Here is a 13,249-nt window from a genome sequence, read left to right on the forward strand (position 1 = left end):
GCCCAATGAGGATCATTGGATGCAACTAAATTGCATTATGGCACCAAAAGTAGCCCCAATTAAGAGAACCCTCCAAGTAAATGATCACCCCTTCGACATGGAAATCGGTACGGGGGCTACTCCCTCAGTCATTGAACAACACACATTCTGGAAACTCCATTTGGGGATCCAGCATCTGGGTCTCAAGGACACTAAGGCCTGATTGGTGACCTATACTGGGATGCAATTGACAATTAATAGGACTACGGTGACCCGGATTATCCAGGGACAACAGTCAGTCCAACTGCCACTGGTGGTGAATGGACCCTAACCAGCCTTCTGGGCCAAGACTGGTTACACAGACTCTGCTTGAATCGGCAACTAATCTTTCGAATAGGTACAGGCAGATTGTATAAGGTCCAGGGAAAATACCTGGAGGTCTTCCAGAAAGGTCTGGGGAAGATAAAAAAGGGCCATGGCTAAAATCTTTGTTGAACTGGATGCCCGGCTAAAATATTTGAGGGTCTGTCCAGTCCCATAAGCCTTGCTATTGAACGTGAACAACGAGTTGAGCCGGCTGAAGCACTTGGGGATTAAATGCCCAGTTCAATTTGCAGAGTGGGCAGCACTAATGATCTCGGTGCTGAAGCTGAACAGTCACCACTTACGTGGCGACTATAAAATGATGGTCAACAAGGCCTCCCACTTGACAGGTACCCCATCCCACACGTGGAAGACCTATATACAGAGTTGGCTGGGGACCATTCTTTCATGAAGCTGGACATGGGCTACGGGTACCTCTAGCTGGAGTTAGAAGTGACATCCAGCTGGCTCCCATTCGAGGTGTTGTACAATTATCTAGTGGGTAATGGAAGGCATTCTTCAAGGGCTCCCCAGTGTGGACAATTACAGGAGCCACAGAGAAGGAACAGCTGGACAATCCAAGAGAAGTCCATTGTCGATTCTCAGAAATAGGTGTCTGCCTGACAAGGGGCAAGTGAGTCTTTCAGGCAAAAGAAGTTGTATATCTGCGATACTGGGCTGACAAAGACAGGTTGCACCTGGTAGAGGAGAAAATCCGAGACATCAAGTGGGCCCTGACACCTGAGAACATGACAGAGCTAAAGTCATTCCGAGGGCTCATCAATTATTTATTTATTTTTTGACATGTGTCAAAGCAGGTTACAGCGAACAAACACCCCAGGAAACATACTTCCCAACAATCAACTATACAGTCTGTACAGCTTTTTCCTCTTTTCACCCTCCTCCCCCACGACGAACGGCCCCTCAAACACGGTCACAAACATCGCCCACCTTTCCTCAAATCCCCCTGAAGAGCCCCTTAACTCATACCTTATTTTCTCTAATCGCAGAAAGTCGTACAGGTCACCGAACCAAGCCGCTATCCCTGGTGGCGATGCCAACTGCCACTCCAGCAAAATTAGTCGCTGTGCAATCAGAGGGGTGGGAGCCAAGACATCGGCCTTCTTCCTCTCCATGAGCTCCGTCTTCTCTGAGACCCCAAATATTGCCACCAAAGGGTCCGGATCCACCTCCTCCTCCATTATCCTGGCTAAGACTGCGAACACTCCCGCCCAGAATCTTCCCAATTTTTCGCAACCTCAAAACATGTGCTGGCCCCTGCCCCCGCCCACACCTCTCACACAAATCTGCTACCCCCTCAAAGAACCCACTAATTCTTGCCCGAGTCACATGCACCTTGTGCACCACCTTAAACTGTATCAGGCTCATCCTTGCACATGAGGAGGTCCCGTTTACCCTATGCAGTGCCTCACTCCATACTCCCCAATTGATCTCCCCTCCCAACTCCCCTTCCCATTTCTCCTTGATCTTCACCACCCGCTCTCCTCCCTACTTCCCCAGCCACTTGTATATATCCCCAATTCTTCCCTCCCCTTCCACATCCGGGAGCAGCAGTCGCTCCAACAGGGCATATCCCGGCAGCCTAGGGAACCCCCTCCAGATCTTTCGCCAAAGTCCCTAACCTACAGATACCTGAATTCACACCTCCTCCACAGCTCTACCCTCTCCCCGAGCTCCTTCAGACTGGCGAACCCTTCCTCCAAATAAAGATCACTCACCTTGACCAGCCCCACTTCCCTCCACCTCCTGTATACACTATCCATCCCCCCCGGCTCAAACCCATGATTCTCGCACAGCGGCGTTAGCACCAACATCCCTTCCACCCTAAAATGCCTTCTCAACTGATTCCATATCTTCACTGCACCACTGGGCTCCTTGAATACCTACTCGGAGCCATTGGCAATGCTGCCATCACCATAGCCCTCAAACTAGACCCCTTATAAGATTCCTCCTCCATCCTAACCCACTCTACCCCTTCTCCTTCCCACCACCGCCGCACCTTGCCCACATTCACTGCCCAATAATAATGAAGCAGACTCATCAATTATTAAGGAAAATTTATTGCGAATCTGGCTACCATACTGACACCTCTGCACGCGCTCCTAAAGATGCACCAAAAATGGGCGCTGAACGCCCCAAGAAGAAGCATCTGCCAGAGTAAAGTGGCAGCTATTATCCTCCAGACTACTGACGCGTTGTGACCCATGAAAACCACTGATCCTCATGTGTGACGCCTCCCCATAAGGCATTGGGGCAGTGTTGTCCCATCAGTGGCATCAAGATCAAGGGCTGACTCAGAGCACCATTACGCTCAAATTGAAAGGAAGGACTGGCTGTGATTTTTGCTGTCAAAACGTTTCAGCAATTCGACTACAGACATCATTTTTCAATAATCATGGACCACAAGCCCTTACTCGACCTTTTCAAAGAGGATAAAATGATACCGCCAATAGCTTCAGGTCTATGCAAACTAACGGGGTGAAACACATTCGGACTGCCCCTTGTCACCCTTCTTCGAACGGTCGGGCTGAGCGGGGATACAAAAACAAACTACAGGGTCAGTCGAAGCAAAACTGACGTGTTTTTTAATTATCTAATTATCAAACCATGCGGCATGATATCACTGGGGTTGCACTGGCGGAGCTATTGATGTGTCGATGGTTCCGGGCCCGTCTAAGTTTGACATTTCCCAACTTTGGCCGGAAGGTGGAAAAGAAACCAGACCTCCAGAGGAGGTATCATGACCACCGGAATCAGGACAGAGGGTTCAAACCAGGGAATACATCTACATCCGGAATTTTGGAGGTGACATCCAGTGGATACCAGGACCATAGTAGAGAAAATGGGGCCAATCACCTAGACGGTCAAGACCACAGATCGTACTATGTGCAAGCAAGTGGACCACCTCAAAGGCAGGGAACCCGCTCCAGAGGTAGCCCCGTCAGATGAATTGCTCCCTCCCTCTCCCCTCCCATTGCCTACCATCTGTTAGCCAAAGAGCACAGCTCTCCAGGAACTTGGGCCCAGGTCAGCAGGAGATGGAAAAGTCAGCATCAGATATGGATATGGAATCCTCAATACTTTCAGAGGACTGTATGGTAAGAGAGGGAGCACTGACAGGACCCTGCCGACGTTCAGTGCAAAAATTATGCTCTCCGGCATGTTACACACACCCCGACCCATCCACAATGCTGTCAGAAGCACAACCATGAGCAAAGCGGCAAAGGAGACCTCCTTTGCATCCAGTGACAGAGAGGCCTTTGGGGAGAGGGGGAGGGATGTACTAACCCTCACGAGGCCCATGGGGGCAGCCCGATTGATCTCCCTGTGGAATCCGGCTCCCCCACTAATGGGTGGAAGCGTATCAGCTAGAGGTCATAGAATCAACCCTTAAAATCCAGCCCAGATTGGGACCGGCATGGTTGGTAGTCCTGGTTGGGACCTTTGTGCTGTATGCCGTGTTGCAGCCTTTTCCTTTGGTTCAAAATAAATTGCCGTTTGGACTCACCGTCGTGCGCCTCCTCAGCTTTTATATTAACTTTGATGTCACCATTGGTTGCTCATCACTGGAACAAAGAAGGACAAAAAGACAGAACTGATGCACCAATCTGATTGATCCTGGTTCTTGAACTGGTTGTGCCATTTTACAGATAGTTTTGCATTCTGGGCCTGATCTCAGAGGGAAAAGGGGATGGACAATTTCAACTGCGAAAGACTTTTCTGTCCTTCATTTCCAGCAGGATGTTGCTTGCCAGATTCTTGCCGTGGCAGAGATATTTTTATTTCATTGCTCCCTTTCAGTTCAGTTCACTAATTCTCATTTTAATCTTCCAAACCCGTGTAGAGGTTGCACTCTGCGTACAGTAGCTGAACAGGATGAACATCCATCAACTTGAGGTGGAGCAGTTTCAATGGACTCTTATTTGTGACCACTTAACATGCGTCAGGAGCATGAAAACTAGCATAGACCAGATAGGACAAGTGGTATATTTCTATCCTGTAAATTCTATGTCATTATCTTCTGACAGATTTTCCACTTAAATGGTCTAACTCTAATTGTTCACATAATTGTTGGTATATATCTGGAATATTCTTCCTCAATAGGCTGTAGTACTGGGAGAATTTGTGTTTTCGAGGCTGACATTGGTTTATGTTGGTTAAGGGAATTAAGTGACATGAAACCAAAGTGGGTAGATGTATTTACCATGCTCTCATTCAATGATGGAGCTGATTTGTTTTAAATTCTTTCATACGATGTGAGCGTTGCTGGATAGGTTAGTGTTTATTGTCCTTCCCTAATTGCCCTTGAGAAGTTGTTAGGAGAACCACCTTCTTGAACCTTTGCAATCCTGGTGGTGTAGGGGCACCCACAGTGCTGTTAGGGAGCAAGTTCCAGGATTTTAACCCGGCGACAGTGAAGGAATAGCGATATATTTCCAAGTCAAGATGATGTGTGGCTTGGGGGGGGGAACTTGCAGGTGCTGTTGTTCCAATGTGTCTGTTGCCCATGTCCTTCTCTGGCGGCAGAGACCACAGGTTGAGGGAACCTTGAAAGTTGCTGCAATGCATCTTGTAGTTGGTGGGGCACTGCTGCCGCTGTGTGTGAGTGGTGGAGAGAGTGACCTACGCTGGGGCAGCATGGTAGCACAGTGGTTGGCACAGTTGCTTCACAGCTCCAGGGTCCCAGGTTCGATTCCCAGCTTGGGTCACTGTCTGTGTGGAGTTTGCACTTTCTCCCCGTGTCTGTGTGGGTTTCCTCCGGGTGCTCCAGTTTCCTCCCACAGTCCAGAGACAGGCAGGTTAAGTGGATTGACCATGATAAATTGCCCTTAGTGTCCAAAAAAAGGTTGGGTGGGGTGACTGGGATAAGGTGGGCTTAAGTGGGGTGCTCTTTCCAAGGGCCGGTGCAGACTCGATGGGCTGAATGACCTCCTTCTGCACTGTAAATCCTATGATCACATGGGGTTCCAATTGCAGTTCTGGATTTGGAGAAGGGATAGGAGGTCATGTAGAGGGAAGCATTGGAGGGTAACGGAGAAAAAGAGAACTAGGCCAATCCCTAGTGCGAAAGGCCCATTCATGTGGAAATGGAACGTGAGCCAATTTATAATAACTGGATTAACATCTCAGTTAAAATACCAGATGGAGATTGGTATAAGAGCATTCAGTCAACTTGGAATAAGTTTAGTCTTGACTGAGGGCAGACTCATGAACAGGTTGGGTTCTATATCAGATTGCACCAAAGGAGATAGTCTGTCCAGCTGGAGTTAGGCTTTTCTAGCCTCACGATGTAGTAACATAAGCAGAAGTTAGAGTGTCCCAAAAGCAGCCGTTGCCCTTATCGAATGGAAGCAGCTGATGCTGAGTTTGAGCAGATGAATCGGATATTTGGCTCAATCGAAAAGGGGAAACGATTGTAAAAGCAAAATGTTGCAATTGCTGGAAATCTGAAATGAAAGCAGAAAATGCTGGAAATATTCGACAGGTCAGCATCATCTGTGGAGGGTAACAGAGTTTACAGTTTCAAGTCAATGATACTTCATCAGAACGTTTATTCCTTTCTTACTCAAATGGCATATTTGATTCGTCAAATCAGTGTTCTGACATGAAAGGGCAAGCTCGACTGATTGGAATTAAAATGTTAAAAAACATTTTTCTTGGCTTTGGAATTTTACACAATAGGAATTGTATTACGTTGAGAAAGACCAGTGTCCTGGGTTCTCACACAAGCTGTATTCATGACCTTACTTCCAGAGAGTGCTGATTGATACTAAATTGCAGGTAGTTCTGTGTTTTTGCCTTGTCCTCGTCGAAAACTGGGTAAAGACTGCCCCAAATTCAGAGAAAGGCAAGTTAATGTCCTGCATTCAAACCCTAATCTCGAAAGGTAAAGCTCTGGAATTGTAGCTCACTCTTTGTCTGTTCATCACTTGTAACATGCATTAAAAAATTATATTCATGAACATTTTTCATGACAGTCCCATAAGAAAATGGATTATATCCTGTCTTCACCCATGCTTTCAGCTCTCTATCCTTAGAAGAGGTAATAGTGGGTCAAACTCTGCTCTCAGAGGCAGATGCACAGCACTTTCACTTTCCCGCAGACTTTCTGTGGGATTTTTCTCTGGAATTCAGTGTGATTTCAGAGCATATAGCACCCTCTACAGGGGATCTGGACCATGCCTCAAAAGCAATCAGATTAAAGAATCCTTAATGTGCAATGCAGGATCTGGGCCAGGAAGTACACGAATATCTAATTTAATGGTACATCAGAAACAGAAAGCTAAGATACAATTAAGAAGAGATAAAAGAGGCAGAAAGAAAACATCAAAAAAGTTTTCAACAATTGTTAGAGTTGGAAAAAGGAATGAGAATCCTCGCTTAGAAAAGTAAGTTTTCAGTGCAGTAAGGATCTGTGGAACTAATTTAAATGTTGTTGTGCAACTTACGCTTTAATATTAGTGGGCATTGCTAGCCTCACCATTACTTCTATACCAAAATCAGTTTGATAGGATATTTAGAAGAGCCTGTAAATGCATTTATCTTTGTTGCTTCTTGTAAAGCTGAAGGGGTCTACGAAGAAGCTTACTTTTGGAAGAAAAGTGGCAGAGGTAATTCAGGTAGGGTTGAGCCTGAAGAGCAAAGACAATGGTGTAGAGCAGAGAAGCAATTTGGGTAAAATCTAGCGGATTGTGTCTGGAACGGACGGAGAGTTTAATAATAGAGGGTATTGGCGGCTAAGCCTGTAAGAGGGAAAAATAGTTATGAAGTTAAAATTAAAGGCACTATACCTGAATGCAGAAAGCATTTGCGACATGATAAATGAACTAATGGCCAGGGATAAATAGTTTGCTTTAAATTAATTCACGGGATGTGGGCGTTGCTGGCTGGGCCAACACTTATTGCCCATCCCTAATTGCCCTTGAAGTTAGATGACATGCCAGGCCATTTTTGAGGGTCTGGAGTCACATGTGGACCAGGCCAGGTGAGCCCAGCAGATTTCATTCCTTGAAGGACATTCGTGAACCAGATGCGTTTTTACAACAACTGACAGTGTTTTCATGGTTCTTAAGTCCAGAGTTTTATCGAATTCAAATTTCACCATCTACTCTGGTGGGATTTGAACCCTGGTCCTCAGAGCATTATCCTGGGTCCCTGGATTACTATGACAATACCACTACACCACCACCTCCATTAGTCACTTTTCTGCCACCTGATATCCCATTGATAGCTTCCTGCACTCTGCAGCTTTCTTCCTCACAATCAACCATATGACTATTTTTTCTAAGACTTGTAACCATCTTAATTACTCCTCCTACATTTCAGCCAACAGCATTGATATTGTAGATGAAAAGCAAGGGACTGAGTACTGATCCTTGTAGAACCTTGCTGAAAATGGCTTCCCAGTCACAAAACATCCATCCACATTGCCTTCTGCTTCCTGTCACTGAACCACTTTTGGATTCCATTTTCCACTGTCTCGTGGATCCCACGTTATCTTATTTTCCTGACCGGTCTGCCATGTGGGATCATACCAAAACTTGATGGATTATCTACATCAGATGCATTATTCTCATTGGCACTCCTTCAAAAATTCAATCAAGTTAGCCAAACACGCCCTTTCCTTAAACAAACCTGGAACTGACTGACTTGATTAATCCATGCCTCTAATTGGTGAACAATACAGTCCCTCGATTTTTTCCCCAATAATTTCCCCACACCTAGATTAGGCTGACTGTCCTGGAACTACTCAGTCTATCCCTTTCTCCCTTTTAAACAAATAGTGCAATATTAATGGTCATCCAAAATCCTGCACCACGCCTGTCGCCACAGAGGATTGGAAAATGGTAATCAAAGTCTCCACTATTTCTTCCCTGCTTCTCTTAACAGCCTGGGACACAGTTCATCTGGGTCAGGAAATTATCAATTTTCAAAGATGCTAAACCCTTTAATATTTCCTCATTATTTTTGTCCCATCCAATATTTCACTCTTCACATCAGCTACAATTTGTGTTCTCCATTAGTTACACAGACTTTGAAAAATCCGAAGTGGGGTAAGGATTCATAGCAGCAAAATAAATAAACATATATAGTTTAATATTGCATAATAATTAAGGCAAACATTTACACAATTGATTCTAAAGTAAGGCCCTACATTAATCCAATAATGGCAATACATGAAAAATCTACAATATTACAATGGAAATAGAAACTGGGTATAGAAGTGGCACTTGCCTTAAAGATATTCTGGCTCAGCTTGTTACAATTTGTTACAACCTGTAACAACCTGCTACATTTTGTTACAATCTGTCTGTATCATCCTGTTACATATTGTTACAATGTGTCTGAAAGGGTCCAAGTAAGGAAGAAGGTAAGCCAGTCATTTTGATTATAAATGGTTAATGATTTGTTCAAAGTATACGTTTGACTTGCAGCCACAGTTATTTATTACCCTCTGTTTTTTGAATCAGTGACTTGATGTGACGCCTTTGAAAATAAAGGTCTGTAACTTCTGAAGAGTTACACGAGGTAGATAACTTGCATAGTTGGAATGGAAAATGAGTAAGAAGCACAAAATTGCACACAATCATTGAGCACAATGTAAGGAACTGACAAAACCTAACCAATTCCCTAAAGATATGCTTTGTTTTTAAAAATGTTTTTAAAGTGTACCCAATTCATTTTTTCCAATTAAGGGGCAGTTTAGCATGGCTACCCTGAACATCTTTGGGTTGTGGGGGCGAAACCCACACAAACACAGGGAGAATGTGTAAACTCCACACAGACAGTGACCCAGAGCCGGGATCGAACCTGGGACCTCGGCGCCGTGAGGCAACAAGGCTAACCACTGTGCCGTGTGCTGCCGAAGATATGCTTTGTTGTTGCTACTATTCATTTTTTCTATTGCAGATTCTGTTTTTGGGAAGTTAAGCCCAAAGCAAGGCTTATTGGAATGATACCAGTTTCAAAATCAACAAGGATTTTCTGCAGGTCACAGGATAGATTTAGCTTCTAAAGTTACATAAAAACAGGTTTTCTGTTCATTATCTTTGGTACATCACAACAATTTGGCAAGATACTAAGAGAAATGGAGATACTCTCAAGGATGTGGGGGAAAGGACTCACCTACAACAGTTGCCTGAAATAGAGACCAGAAGGATTTAATGGAAAAAGAGAAAAATCACAAGTGAGATTTGAAGGGCTTTTACTATTTTGTTATCATCAAGCAGCAGCAGCTTCAGAATTCAAGTTTTCAATATTTTTGTTGAGTTCATTTTCAAAATTGTTGAAACAAATAAATTAATGTCGTCAATTAATTATCCATACATCACCTTCGCACCCCGTCTCCCAACCTTGTGGCAAATGCAGTGGCCTGAAACTGCTGTAAAGATGCTAATTTCCATAAATTATTCTCAGTTTGACATACAAAATAAGTCAATTATTCCTAATTGCATTTAAGTGTTATTTTTAGCTGAAAACGGTCAACGCTACAGTATTGAAGGTCCAGAGCCTGGTATAGCAAGATTAATGCTTGTGAGTTGCAAATGTTGAGTAAAGGCTTGGCTGAGGGACAGGCAGCATGGTCACACTGGCGCAGTGGGTTAGCCCTGATGCCTCACGGCGCTGAGGTCCCAGGTTCGATCCCCGCTCTGGGTCTCTGACCATGTGGAGTTTGCACATTCCCCCCGTGTTTGCGTGGGTTTCGACCCCACTACCCGAAGATGTGCAGGGTAGGTGAATTGGACTCGCTAAATTGCCTCTTAATTGGAAAACAAAAATGAATTGGGTACTCTAAATTTATAATAAAAAATAATGAAGACTGGCTGAGTGACAAGAAAATTCTTCAAACCAACCTATAAGATCAACAATCACAAATCACTTGTGCAATCAACCAATAGTTATTAAACTGTATTCTGTAACTCAGAAGGTCTGGTAAATAAATTATAATTTCCCAAATGAAGCTTGAATAATAATGTTTTTGTTTTCTTTTATGTTTAGAGATTCCCAGGTGAATTCATCCCCTGGAGAGCATCTAACCCCATGGAAATTGCCCCACGGGCTTTCAGAAGCCTGTTTAAACATTCTACCTCAGCACAATTCCTTAAGGGACTATATAGATGGGTCTTGTTTCTTTGCTGTAGATAATTTTGAATTCTGGAAACAGAACTAGTCATTTGCTACAAGGTGGTACAGAAGTATGTTGCTAATGCTTACTATTGACCATGCACATTCCTCTGTGCATTACATCCTTCACTGCGGGATTGGTTAGCTCAGTTGGCTGGACAGTTGGTTTGTAATGGGGAGAGATGCCAACAGCAGGGTTCAATTACTGTACCAGCTGAGGTAAGGCATAAATGCCCTGCCTTCTCAACCTTGTTCTTTGCCTGAGGTATGGTTAAATTGCCACCAGTCAGCCTTTTCTGAAAGGGGAGAGCAGCCTATAGCCCCCGGGACTATGGTGGCATTAAAATAATCCTTAATTGGGTAAACATTAAAATGCACCTCGTGGTGGAATGCAATAACCTGTCCATGACATTCGTACTTCCAGGCTTCACTCCTGATTTCATTTCTGATATTTTCCAAAGCGTGAAACCAAATTAATTAGCAGTACAGGGGCTGCTTTAGCACAGGGCTAAATCGCTGGCTTTGAAAGCAGACCACGGCAGGCCAGCAGCATGGTCCAATTCCCGTACCAGCCTCTCCGAACAGGCGCCGGAACGTGGCGACTAGGGGCTTTTCACAGTAACTTCATTGAAGCCTACTTGTGACAATAAGCGATTTTCATTTCATTTATTGTGCCACTGTCTGAGTCCTGGCAGAAACAAAGGTATGCAAAGATGAATGGCAGGTCATATGATTAATCAGAACAGCAGAGAATGACTAAGTGGTTAATCAGAAGAAATAAGTTAGAGTATGAGAGGAAGCTAGCTAGAATTGGAAAAATGGTTGGTAAGACATTCTACAGGTATCTAAAAAGGGAAAGAGTAAGTGTTGGTCCTCAGTGGATAAAGAACACATTTCAGTAACAGCTGTAAATAAGGAAGTGGGAGGGATAGAGGAACTTTGTGAAATTACAATCACTAGAACAATTTGCTGACAAGTCTCCAGGCTCCCAGCAACTTTATCTTTGGGTCTTAAAAGAGGTGGCTAATGATAATAATAATCTTTATTGTCACAAGTAGGCTTACATTAACGCTGCAATGAAGTTACTGTGAAAAGCCCCCAGTCGCCACATTCTGCTGCCTGTTCGGGTACACTGAGGGAGAATTCAGAATGTCTAAATTATCTAACAGCACGTCTTTCGGGACTTGTGGGAGGAAACCGGAGCACCCGGAGGAAACCCAAGCAGACATGGGGAGAATGTGCAGACTCCGCACAGACAGTTGCCCCAAGCCGGGAATCGAACCTGGGACCCTGGCACTGTGAAGCAACAGTGCTAACCACTGTGCTACCGTGACCTTGTTGAATTGGTAGACATATTGGTGTTAAATTTTCCAAACTTCTCTAGATTCCAGAAATCTTTCTTCAGACCGTAGCAAATGTATTTCCTCAATACAAGAAGGGAGGACAGCAGTAAACTATAGGTTAGTTAGCTTGATGTCTATCATGGATAAGGTATTAGAATCAATCATTAAGGAAGTTATAACTGGGCACTTTGCGAACTCAAGGTAATCGGGGAGAGTCAGCATGGCATTGTGAAAGCAAAATTATGCTTAATCAATTTATTTGAATTCTTTGAATGATTAACATGTGTTGTAGATAAAGGGGAACCTGTAGATGTGCTGTACTTAGATTTCCAGAAGTCATCTGGCCACATCAAAGGTTATTGTGGAAAATAAAAGTTCATGGTGGAGGAGGTAATGTATTAACATGGATAGAAGATTGGTTGACTGACAGTATGTGTCACAGGATGTCATTTTCAGTAGTGTTCTTATAAGCCTTTCTCCTATGTAATTGTTTTACTGGCGTCAGTTGAGATTTCTGAGCATGTGTAATTTTGGGAGGGCTTTTTTAGTCTGCAAGAAGTGACCTGTAAGTAAGACCTGTTTTACTAGAGCTCCTGTTTTCATAGTTATTACTAAACATTGTTATTTATTAATTTACATAAAGAAATTCCGTCTGTTAAATAACACATTCTGCTACCTCTTTTGTGTTCTCACGTTACCACACTATTCAGAAAGCAGGTTCACTGACTATTGCATGGTGGTCTGTGTTTTCAGACACTTCCACGATAAGAGAGGGCACAGAGAATGAGTTACCTTCGAGGCACAAGTTCCAATGTTCCAATAGTTTGCAGTTTTGATGTGGGCCAGAGTTCTTTCTACTGCCACCTGCTTGATGGTAAGATGGTACACAGTGCAGGCTGCTTGCCTGGAGCTACACTTTCCTCTGGAGCGACCGACTATAAGATCCAAAGACCGTATAATTAAAGGAGTTCAAATCGCCCAAGTCTCAGTCATGCACTACTGGGTACAAGTTGTTGAACAAGCCCCCCTTGTTGAAATCATTGCGTTAGAAAAGTTAGCGCTTAGGCCATTAGCTCCATTATTGGAGATTAGGACTTGCAACCAGCTGCCTTTGTTTGTAGCTGGCTGGGGCAGTCAGCTCATCTGCTATGTCTTTATGTTGGTGATAGTAATCGACTATTTCCTGATAGACCTGACAAGTAAAAAGGCTATTTTAATGTAAATATTAAGACCCAGTTTTAATACCCATTTTAAAATGAGGATTTCAGCACTCATAACCTCAGCTCATGACCAAACACATAACTTCAACAGAGACACAAAAAGCCTGACACATGCATAAACTAATTGGAGATAAGAACACCATTTTCACTAAGCAAGATGAAAAAGCTATTGTTCTAATAAACATATTTTCAATGGCA

The sequence above is a fragment of the Scyliorhinus canicula genome, chromosome 18, assembly GCF_902713615.1.
Source record: "Scyliorhinus canicula chromosome 18, sScyCan1.1, whole genome shotgun sequence".
Classification (NCBI taxonomy): domain Eukaryota; kingdom Metazoa; phylum Chordata; class Chondrichthyes; order Carcharhiniformes; family Scyliorhinidae; genus Scyliorhinus; species Scyliorhinus canicula.